Source organism: Budorcas taxicolor, chromosome 4 (genome assembly GCF_023091745.1).
Source record: "Budorcas taxicolor isolate Tak-1 chromosome 4, Takin1.1, whole genome shotgun sequence".
NCBI lineage: Eukaryota > Metazoa > Chordata > Mammalia > Artiodactyla > Bovidae > Budorcas > Budorcas taxicolor.
The window spans coordinates 4,901,556-4,914,158 of record NC_068913.1 but is presented as its reverse complement, the minus strand read 5'-3'; the positions used below and the strand labels follow the sequence as shown (position 1 = coordinate 4,914,158).

At 34.6% G+C, this 12,603-nt stretch overlaps 1 pseudogene; it reads left to right on the top strand.

Annotated features, from left to right (window-relative positions):
* The window catches only part of LOC128046850 (3-beta-hydroxysteroid-Delta(8),Delta(7)-isomerase-like), a 50,278-nt pseudogene that overhangs the window by 24,725 nt on the left and 12,950 nt on the right, over positions 1 to 12,603 (top strand).

Genomic DNA, 12,603 nt, shown 5'->3' with positions numbered 1-12,603 from the left:
TAACCAACAGTGTAATATCACATTGTATTCATGAAATTCCCTCAGTGGAGGAAATTATATAATGGTTTAAGTCACTGAGAAACATATTAAATTCTCAGTTCAGTTCAGTTCAATGGTTCAGTCATGTCTGACACTTTGTGACTCCATGGACTGGAGTGCACCAGTCTTCCCTGTCCATCGCCAACTCCCAGAGCTTACTCAAGCTCATGTCCATTGAGTTAGTGATTCCATCCAACCATGTCATCCTCTGTTGTTCCCTTCTTCTCCTACTTTCAATCTTTCCCAGCATCAGTGTCTTTTCCAATGAGCCACTTCTTTGCATCAGGTGGCCAAAGTACTGGAGTTTCAGCTTCAACGTTGGTCCTTCCAATGAATATTCAGGACTGATTTCCTTTAGGATTGACTGGTTGGATCTCCTTGCAGTCCAAGGGACTAAGAGTTTTCTCCAACACCACAGTTCAAAGTATCAATTCTTCAGCGCTCAGCTTCTTTATGGTACAATTCTCACATCCTTATATGACTACTGGAAAAACCATAGTTTTGACTAGATGGACCTTAGTTGGCAAAGTAGTGTCTCTGCTTTTCAATATGCTGTCTCAGTTGGTCATACCTTTTCTTTCAAGAGCAAGCATCTTTTAACTGCAAGGCTGTAGTCACCATCTCTGGTGATTTTGGAGCCAAATAAATAAAGAAAGAAAGTTTGTCACTGTTTCCATTGTTTCCCCATCTATTTACCAGGAAGTCATGGGACAAGATACCATACTCTTAGTTTTCTGAAGGTTGAGTTTTAATACAACTCTTTCACTCTCCTCTTTTACTTTCATTGAGGCTCCTTAGTTCTTCTTCACTTTCTGCCATAATGGTGGTGTAATTTGCATATCTGAGGTTATTGATATTTCACCCAGTAATCTTGATTTCAGCTTGTGTTTCATCCAGTCCATCATTTATCATTATGTACTCTGCATAAGTCAAATAAGCAGGTGACAATATACAGCCTATATGTACTCCTGTCCCGATTTGGAACAGTCTGTTGTTCCATGTGCAGTTCTAATTGTTGCGTTTTGACGGGCATGCAGATTTCTCAGGAGGCGGGTCAGGTGGTCTGGTATTTCCATATCTTTCAGAATTTCCCACAGTTTGTTGTGATCCACAGAGTCAAAGGCTTTGGCATAGTCAATAAAGCAGAAATAGATGTTTTTCTGGAAGTCTCTTGCTTTTTCAATGATCCTACATATGTTTGGAATTTTATTTCTGGTTCCTCTGTCTTTTCTAAAACCAGCTTAAACATCTTGAAGTTTTCAGTTCACGTTCTGTTGAAGCCTGGCTTGGGGAATTTTGAGAATTATTTTACTAGCATGTGAGATGAGTGCAATTGTGTAGTAGTTTGAGCATTCTTTGGCATTGTCTTTCTTGGGAATTGGAATGAAAACTGACCTTTTCCAGTCCTGTGGCCACTGCTGAGTTTTCCAAGTTTGCTGGCATGTTGAATATAGCACTTTCACAGCATCAATTTTTAGGATGTGAAATAGCTCAATTGGAACTCCGTCACCTCCACTACCTTTGTTCATAATGATGTTTTCTAAGGCCCACTTGACTTCACATTCCAGGATGTCTGGCTCTCGGTGAGTGATCACACCATCGTGATTATCTGGGTCATGAAGCTCTTTTTTGTACAGTTCTGTGTATTCTTGCTACCTCTTCTTAATATCTTCTGCTTCTGTTAGGTCCATATCATTTCTGTCCTTTATTGATTGAAAATAAAATGGAAGCTCTGTGCTGCTTCTCTCATATCCTGCCCTATGTATCTGGCTGCTCTTTCTATGAGAAACTAGCAATCTAGTAAGTTAAATATTTTTCTGAGCTTTGTGAGTCAGTGTAGCAAATTAAGTGAACTTCAGGAGGGGGCCTAACCTGGAAAATGGTGGAATAGAAGAATGTACTGAGTCATGTCTGAGTCTTTGTGACCCCATGGACTACACAGTCCATGGAATTATCCAGGCCATACTGGAGTGGGTAGCCTTTCCCTTCTCCAGGGGATCTTCCCAACCCAGGTATAGAACTCATGTCTCCCACATTGCAGGCAGATTCTTTACCAGCTGAGCCACAAGGGAAACCCAAGAATACTGGAGTGGGTAGCCTATCCCTTCTCCAGGGAATCTTTCTGGCCCAGGAATTGAACTGGGGTATCCTGTGTTGCAGGTGGATTCTTTACCACCTGAGCTATCAGGGAAGCTGTTAAAGTCTATCTACCAAAATATGTTTCTATACATAGAAATAAATCAAGGATAAACAGTAGTAAAGCAAATTTAAGAAACCTTAGAAAAAAATAGAAAGCAAACCATTTCTGACTCATTTTCTTGCTGTCAGCAAGTTCAAAATGTAGAAAGCAATTTGTAACAATTTCTAAAAAACAATTTTACAGAATTTCCAGACACCTTGTTTTAAGAAATTTTTTGAGAGGAAGGGAAATATAATCAGTAATTTTTCTTTTTTTTTTTTTAATCTTCTTTTCAATTTCTTCTTTGTCAACTTTTCAATGAGTTTTTCTTCACTATTATTTGAATTAAATACGAAAATTTCTGCCACTTGGGAAAAAAAAAAAAAGACCTAAGTGAAAATGATTGTTGTGATTAACTTCCCTAAAAAAAAAAGAACTGAGACTAGATGATTTTCTAAGGAAAGCTGCATTTCCATTCCTGACATCTGAGGTAAGAAATTTCTTTCCAATTTTAAGACCATTATTTGAGCTTGTTTTTTTCTCTGCCCAGTACTTGCCATGGGAGTAAATAATCACCTAATAAAAGGAAAATCTATTATAAGTTCTCTCTCTGGGCTACTGAAGCAAATACTGCAGACATGTCTGGATTGAAACCACATAACAAATTCATATTAACTCTATCCTTTAGTCCAAATAATTGGATTCCCTTTTAGAGTATTTTTGAGAAATCAGAGAGATAATGTAAATTAAAATAACAGTGTTAAACAAATGGAAAGTAAATTTTAGGAAAATGTTTAAATATAAGTAAATATTAATTAATATTTTTAAGGAGTTAAGGACTGTTCAGGGGCCAACATTAGCACAGAAAGTCGTGGAGAAATGGAACCTAAGAATAATTAGAAAATACATATTTTTCCTTGATTTTATGTCATGTAGGTAACATGGTGTTGATATTTTAAAAAATCCATTTTTTTTAAGGGAGGCAAGTCTTGGGCAAAATTAATTATATCAGCTGATCTATACATTCATCAAAAGTTTACCAAGTGACCTGTATGACTGGCACTGAATATGGTTATGCTTATTTGTTTTTATTGAAGTATAGTTGATTTACAACGCTGTGCTAGTTTCAGGATATATATATATATAATATTTTTATATGCTTTTCCCTTGTTCAGTTCAGTTCATCTCAGTTCATTCTTTGCGACCCCATGAATCGCAGCTCGCCAGGCATCCCTGTCCATCACCAACTCCCGGAGTTCACTCAGACTCACATGGATGGAGTGATGGATGATCCAGGCATCAGTGATGCCATCCAGCCATCTCATCCTCTGTCATCCCCTTCTCCTCCTGCCCCCAATCCCTCCCAGCATCAGAGTCTTTTCCAATGAATCAACTCTTCCCATGTGGTGGCCAAAGTACTGGAGTTACAGCTTTAGCATCATTCCGTCCAAATAAATCCCCGGGCTGATCTCCTTCAGAATGGACTCACTGTATCTCCTTGCAGTCCAAGGGACTCTCAAGAGTCTTCTCCAACACCACAGTTCAAATGCATCAACTCTTCATTTTTTTTAATTTTGCTAATTAATTTTATTGGAATATAGTTAATTTACAATGTTGTATTAGTTTCTGTGGTACAGCAAAGAGAATCAGTCTCTTTTTTTAAGTCTCTTCCCATATAGGTCATTACAAAGTAATGAGTAGATTTCCCCATGCTAAACAGTAGGTCCTTATTAATCATTTATTTTAAATAGAGTAGTGTGTATGTGTCAATCCCAAGTTCTCAATTTAGCCCTTCATCCCCTTTCCCCGTGGTAACCATAAGTTTATTTTCTACATGTGACTTCTGTTTTGTAAATGGGTTCAATTGTGTCATTTTTGTAGATTTCATGTATAAGTGATATCATATGGTATTTGTCTTTCTCTGTCTGATGTACTTTACTCAGTATGATAATCTCTAGATTCATCCATTTTGCTGCAAATGGCATTATTTCATTCTTTTGGGAGCTAAGTAATGTGACATTGTGTATATGTACCACATTGTATATATGTACCACATCTTTTTCTATTCCTCCATCAGAGGACATTTAGGTTGTTTCCATGTCCTGGTTGTAATAGGGCCACAATGAACATTTGGATACATATATCTTTTTTGAATTGCCGTTTTCTACAGATAGATGCTCAGGAGAGGAATTGCTTAATCATATGGCATCTGTATTTTTAGCATTTTAAGGAACATCCATGCTGTTTTCCACAGTGGATGCAACCATTTTCATTCCAAGCAATAGTGTAGGAGGATTCCCTTTTCTCCATACTCTGTCCAGCATTTATTGTTTGTACTTTTTTTTTTTGATGATTTTCATTCTGAACAGTGTGAGGTGATAGCTCATTGTAATTTTGTTTTGTATTTCTCAAATAATTAGTGATGCTGAGCATCTTTCCATGTGCTTCACAGCCATCTGTATGACTTCTTTGGAGAAATGTCTATTTGGGTCTTCTGACCATTTTTTTTTTTTGATTGGTTTGTTTGCATTTTTTTATTGAGCTACATAAACTCTTTGCAAATTTTGAAGATTAATTCCTTGTTGGTCACTTCATTTGCAAATATTTTCTCCCATTCTGTTTGTTTGTGTTTCCACTGCTGTGCAAAATATTTTAAGTATAACTAAAAGTCCCATTTGTTTGTTATTTTTTTTTTGACCAGTTGCTAAATTGTGTCTGATTTTTACAACCACATGAACTGCAGTACGTCAAGCTTCCTGTTCTTCACTATCTCCCAGAGTTTCCTCAAACTCATGTCCATTGAGTCAGTGATGCCATCCAACCATCTAATCCTCTGCTGCCCTCTTCCCCTACCCTCAGTCTTCCCCAGGATCAGGATTTTTTCCAGTGAGTTCACTCTTTCCATCAGGTGGTCAAAGCATTGCAGGTTCAACTTCAGCATCAGTTCTTCCAATGAATATTTAGAGTTGATTTCCTTTAAGATTGACTGATTTGATCTCCTGGATGTCCAAGGGATTCTCAAGAGTCTTCTATATCACCACAATTGAAAAACATCAAAACATCAACACCACAAATGAAAAACATCAAGAGTGCCCAGCCCTCTCTACGGTCCAACTCTCATATCCATTCATGAACACTGGAAAAGCCATAGCTTTGACTATATGGACTTTGTTGGAGCAGTGCCATTCATTTTTAATATATCATCTTGTTTTGTCATAACTTTTCTTCCAAGGGGAAAACATCTTTTATTTTCATGGTTATAGTTGTTTATTTTGTTTTTATTTTCATTACTCTGAGAGGTGATTGAAAAGCATCTTGTTGCAATTTATGCCAGAGTTTTTTCTGAGCGTTTTAATAGTGTCCGGTCTACATTTAGGAATTTGATCTGTTTTGCATTTAGTGAACAGGTTAGAAAATGTTCTTTGTGTGTGTTTGTGTGTGTGTGTAGCTGTACACTTTTCCCAATACCACTTATTGAAGCACTTTTTCTGCATTGTATATTCTTGCTTTCTTTGCTATTGATTTGGTGGCCATGTGTGGGCTTATCTCTGGCACATCTATCTTGTGACATTGGTCTGTATTTCTGTTTCTGTGTCAGTACCATACTGTCTTGATGACTGTGACTTTGTAGTATAGTCTGAAGTCGGCATAGTTGATTCCTCCAGCTCTGTTTTTCTTTCTCAAGATTGCTTTAGCTATTTGGAGTCACGTGTGTTTCAGTGTGTGTGTGTGTGTGTGTGTGTGTGTGTGTTCTCAGTCACTCAGTAGTGTCTAACTCTTTACAACCACATGGACTGTAGCCCACCAGGTTCCTCTGTCCATGAAGTGTTCCAAGCAAGAATATTGGAGTGGGTTGTCATTTCCTTCTCCAAGGGATCTTCCCAACCCAAGGTTCTGACTCACTTCTTTTGTGTTTCCTGCATTGGCAGGTGGATTCTTTACCACCTTCCCACAATCTGGGAAGCCTGCTTTGTTTTTCCATACAAATTGCATTTTTTTTTGTTCTAATTATATGAAAAATGTCATTGGTAATAATTTGATAGTGACTGCATTGAATCTGTAGATTGCTTTGGATATTATAGTCATTTTTTCAAGATTGATTCTTCCAATCCAAGAACATGATATATCTCTCCATCTATTAGTGTCATCTTTTATTTCTTTCACTAGTATCTTGTAGTTTTCTGAGCATAGGCCTTTTGCCTCTGTAGGTAGACTTATTTCTAAGTATTTTATCTTTATGATGTGATAGCAAATGGGACTGCTTTCTTTATTTCTTTTTCTGAACTTTTGTTGTTAGTGTATAGGAATACAATTCATTTATGTGTTAATAATTTTGCATGCTGCAACTTTACCAAATACATTGATGAGCTCTAGTATTATTTCTGGTAGCATCTTTCAGATTCTCTATGTATAGTATCATGTCATCTGTAGACAATGACAGTTTTACTTATTTTCTGTCTGGATTCCTTTTATTTCTCTTCTATGATTATTATGGCTAAGCCTTCCAAAACTATAATGAATAAAATTGAAGAAATTATTGTCTTATTCCTGATCTTAGAAGAAATGTCTTCAGTTTTTACTGTCAATAATGATATTTGCTGTGAGTTTGTTATATATGGCCTTTACTATATTGAAATATATTCTATGTCCACTTTTTAAAGATTTTTTTTATCATAAATTGTATTGAATTTTGTCAAAAGCTTTTTCTGCATCTATTGAGATGATCATATGGTTTTTATTCTTTAGTTTGTTAATATGGTATACTACATTCTTTTTGTTGTTGCTGTTTGCTTGTTTTTAACTACATTGAAGAATCCTTGCACCCATGGTTTAAATCCTACTTGATCATGGTGTATGATCCTCTTAATATGTTGTTCGATTCAGATTGCTAGTATTTTATTGAGGATTTTTTTTTTTTTTTGTCTATGCTCATCAGTGATATTTGCTGTAATTTATTTTTTGTGTGTGATATATTTGCCTGGTTTTGGACAGGGTAACGGTGGCCATGCAGAATGAGTTTAGGAGTGGTCTTTACTGTACTTTTTGAGAGAGCTTCAAAAGGATCAATGTTTGCTCTAAATGCTTGATAAAACTTGCCTGTGAAGCCATCTAATTCTCAAGCTTTGTTTGCTCAAGTTTTTAAAATCACAGTCTTAATATCAGTACTTGTGATTTGTCTGTTCATATTTTCTATTTAATCTCAGTTCAATCTGGGAAGTTTGTACCTTTCTAAGAATTTATCCATTTATTTAGGTTGTCCACTTTATTGGCATTTAGTTGGTTGTAGTAGCTTTACTCCCACGGATCAAGCATCTTTTAATTTCATGGCTTCAGTTATTGTCTGCAGGGATTTTGAAGCCCTCAAATAAAGTTTGTCACTGCTTCCAATTTTTCCCCTTCTATTTGCCATGAAGTGGTGGGACCAGAAGCCATGATCTTAGTTTTTTGAATCCTGAATTTTAAGCTAGATTTTTCAATCTCCTCTTTTATCCTTATCAAGAGGGTCTTTAGTTCCTCTTTATTTTCTGTCATTAGAGTCATATTATTTGCATATATTAGGTTGTTGATATTCCTCCCATAATCTTGATCCCAGTTTGTGATTTATTTAGCTAGACATTTCACATGATGTATTCTGCATTTAAGTTAAATAAGCAGAGTGACAATAAACAGCTCTGACATATTCCTTGACCAATTTTGAACTAGTCAGTTGTTCAATATCCAGTTGTAACTATTGCTTCATGACCTGCATTTAGTAGTCTGGTATTTCCATCTCTTTAAGGATCATCCACAGTTTGTTGTGATCCACACAGTCAAAAGCTTTAGTTTGTTGTGATCCACACAGTCAAAAGCTTTAATCAATAAATTCCATTTCTTTCTCTATGATCCAATGAATGTTGACAATTTGATCTCTGGTTCTTCTACCTTTTCAAAACCCAACTTGTACATGTGTGATTTCTTGATTCACATTCTACTGAAGCCTAGCTTGATGGATTTTCAGTATAACGTTGCTAGCATGTGAAGGGAGTGCAATTCTACAGTAGTTTGAACATTCTCTTACATTGCCCTTCTTTGGGGTTGGAATGAAGACTGACATTTCTCAGTCCTGTGGCAATTGTTGAGCTTTTCACATTTGACATGTTGAGTGCAGCACTTCAGCAACACCACTTTTTAGTATTTGAAATAACTCAGCTGTAATTCCATCACCTCAATTAGCCTTTTTCATAGCAATGCTTCCTAAGGCTCACTTGACTTCACATTTCAGGATGTCTGGCTCTAGATGAGTGACCACACCATCATGGTTATCATGGTTAAGATCTTTGTTGTATAGTTCTGTGCTTTCTTGTCACATCTTAATCTCTTATGCCTCTCTTATATCCTTACCATTTCTGTCCTTTATCATGCCCATCCTTGCATGAAATGTTCCCTTGGTATCTGATCTTGATGAGATTGCTAAGCCTCCCCATTCTATTTTGTTTTTCTATTTCTTGGTATTGTTCACCTACATACACACATATGAGTTTTATTTATCATTTATCTAAAACTATATATATATATATATAGTGTTTATGTATGTGTGTGTGTACATATATATGTATTTGTATACGTATATATCCGCAGAAAATGAAATCAGTATCTCAAGCAATATCTACCCTTTTATGTTCACTGTAACATTGTTTGTAATAGGTAAGTCATGGAAATGACCTAGATGTCTGTTGAGAGATAAATGGATAAAGAAAATGCAGAAAAAATATATATATATAATATATATTATATAATGTTATATAGCCATAAATAAAGAAAATCTTGGACATTTTTGATAACATAGATAAACCTAGGGTGTATTAAGTGGGAAAAAAAAAAGAAAAAGACAATGAAAGACAATATTTTTATGATCTCAGTTATACGTAAGAATCTTATAAAAGTCAACAGTATAGCACTGACTAAGAGAACAACAGCTACCAGTAGCTGGGAGGCGTAGGAAATGGTGGCTGCTAGTCAATGATCCCAAACTTTCAGTGTGAAGAAGAGTAAGCCTGGATGTGTGTAATGGGCTAGCATACAGCATGGTGACTATACCTAATACTATTATATTGCATACTAGAAATTTGCCAGAAGAGTATATCTTCCTACCATGGTAGCTGTGTGTGGTAATGGATGTTGTGATTAGTTTGATTGTAGTCATTAGTTCATAAGTTTGCATATGTCAAGTCAGCACATTGTACACCTGAACAATACATAAAATTCTTGTCAATTACACCTTAATAAAGCCTTAGGGGAAAGAAAGAAAAAATAAAAACTTGAGATTATCCTAAAAGAAAGTTTGAAAATCCTCCCAAATTTATATCTGTTCTTCAGTGTGGTGTAGAAGAAAATAGGCCTGAATACATTGCAAAGCTAGAGAGGAGATAAAATATTTCTGGGATGATAAACTAAAAAGCCATCTGAAAGTGCCATCCATATTCTAGCAAAAGGAGATTTGGTAGTCACCACTACTATTAATATTTTTTTCTTTTTTTAAATTTTATTATTTTATTTTACTTTACAATACTGTATTGGTTTTGCCATACATTGACATGAAGCCGGCACGGGTGTACATGAGTTCCCAATCCTGAACCCCTCTCCCACCACCCTCCCCATATCATCTCTCTGGATCATCCCAGTGCACCAGCCCCAAGTATCCTGTATCCTGTATCGAACTTAGACTGGTGATTCATTTCTTACATGATAGTATACATGTTTCAATGCCATTTTCCCAAATCATCCCACCCTCTCCTTCTCCTACAGAATCCAAAAGTCTGTTCTATATTCCTAAAATTTTGAGTCAACATGCTTACACTAATAATTTCAGTCCTATTAAAATCTCTCATTGTACATTTTACTTTTGTCAGTTAATCCTATTATTCTTTCAAATAGAGGTTGGAATTAACATTATAAACCCATATATAAAATATACAAACAAAAAGGCCAACAGCATAGCACAGGGACCTATACTGAACATTTTGTAATAACCTATAAGGGAGAAGAATCTAAAATGGAAACAAAAGAAAACTAAAGTCTAAAAGGAAAAATCAAATATATATATATTTCCCAGGAATCTTGTTTGCAAAGTGGAGCCCAACTACAGACATGGTCTAGGAGGGTTATTTTCTGATCTCTTTCTTCCACAGGTGTCTTTTTCAGCTATATTTATCCCCAGTGGTAATCGTTTTCCATAACCTATGTATGCCTATGTTTGTTCTCAACAAAATTCATATTTTCCTAATCTAAATGTTCTTTATCTATCTAAAATAACCCCTTCTTTTTCACATGTGAAATCTTACACAGTCCCTAGGTTGCTATTAAAGTCACACTTGTTCATTATACTCTCTTAACTACTTCTTTTTGTCAGTCTAATGAGAAACTTTCTTTAATTTCAGTTTTATTCTTCATTACCTTACCTTACTTTGTAAATTAAACCCAGACAATCCAGATTAGAATTATATACACAATAGACTATCTATTTAAAAATAATAATAAACAGCTTGATTTGTGGCTTTAAAAATAATTTGCGCAAGGTAAACCTAATTGGTGGAGAAACAAAGTTAGTAGCATTCCATATAATCTTGTAAGAGGAATTTCATTGGTTCATAGAGACCTCCAGAATACTCTATTTAAATATGAATAATAATAATCAATTGGCTTTGAGAAAGCAACATTGAAATATGAGATCATTTTAAGTTACAAATTTAAAATGTTGAAAATAATTGCAAATTAACCTAAGTATTCTAACATTTCATGACTATGTAACTGTGTTCATATATAACACAAGTTAGAAAAATTTCTAAATTAATATTCAGAACATTTAAGAAACAAAATAATCCACTTTATGAATCAAATTATTCTATTTTTATTGAACAATCATTTATGGTCAATATCCTTTTCACCCTCCTCTGATATTAAGCTGTTGTAAGAGGGATACGAGAATATGGAGAAAATTACAGTGCAAGAGCTTAGAAATATTGCTATATATTCATTTGATTTTAGATCATTTGGTTTGCCTATTTTTCTCATTTTTTCTCTTATTCATTACTTTTCCCCCAACACTAGTGACTTCTCTGATTCACTGTTGGATTTTTAGTGATGAAAAACATCTGGTATGATGCCATTTATTTGTAATGAAATTCTGAGCGTGGACTTCTCCATAGATAATTGATCACAGGAGATAAGCTTCCCATTGGTTTGATGAAAAACAAACAAACAAATAAAACATAGAGTTGCTCTATTTACAGCATCTACATTTTCTCTTCATTGCAGCTGCCATTTAGGGTTTAATACTTAATAATTACTCATTATAATAATGAACTTAGAAATAAGTTCATTTCTTATACTGCAGAAGCCCAGTCTTATGATTAATAATAAATTTCCATATTATAATGGCATGGCCACTTAACATACTTAGGAATGAGGTCAATTTCCATCTCTAGAAAGTTAAAGGAATTATTGTTTGTTCTCTTTTGCTCTTGGAAATGACATGAATGAGTTGGGAAAGACTACTAAAACAAGCTTAACTCATTTAAATTTCAAATAATATTTTACAAAGGATTATATAGTTTAATTATAAGTCACATCTCCTTTATTTTGTAACTTATTTTGAAATAAAAATGTTAATCAATTATTAAATTTAATATAATAATAATACACTTCTAAAAAGTCAAATTATTCTACCTGTGTTCTAACAAAAATCATTCTTCTCTTGTCCTTTTCCAGCCCTAATTCCTTATTCCTACAGTCATTTTTTCCCCCAAATATTTTAACTGATTTTTTTTTAACTGTGTATTCATGTCCAATATTTCCAGGTAACTTTTGCAGAGCTATTTTTTGATTTGTTTTAGATATAGTCTTCCCCATATGGAAGTTTAAGTTTTACCTCTTCTACACACTTCCAAAATAAACACACAAATGCTTATTTCATATGGAATTATGTGTCACTTCTGTTGTTGTCAGTGGTTAATGATGATTGCCTGAATATTTTTTTAATTATGTCAAATAACATAACATAACTACAATATCCTTTGCATTTTTTTAACTTGGCACTAGTGACTGCCTTATTTTTTCTTTTACTTAAATTATTTTCATATTATCCGAAAAAAATGAATGTATTTAAATATTTTCAAATAAGCACCTGAACAACTGGATTTTTTCCCTGGAACCAGGCATCTTTTATATCAGTATTTATTGCACATGTTCTTGTCTTGTTGTTTTGGGAATATTCTCATTTCCATGATCCCAGTGTTTTCTGCCTCATTTCCTTTCTTGGATTCTATTTCTTGCTTTTCTGGTTTTAGACCTTAGGGCAGTGAGGGTAAAACCATTTGTGGGCTGTATACTTGGAGATCTATATTGAT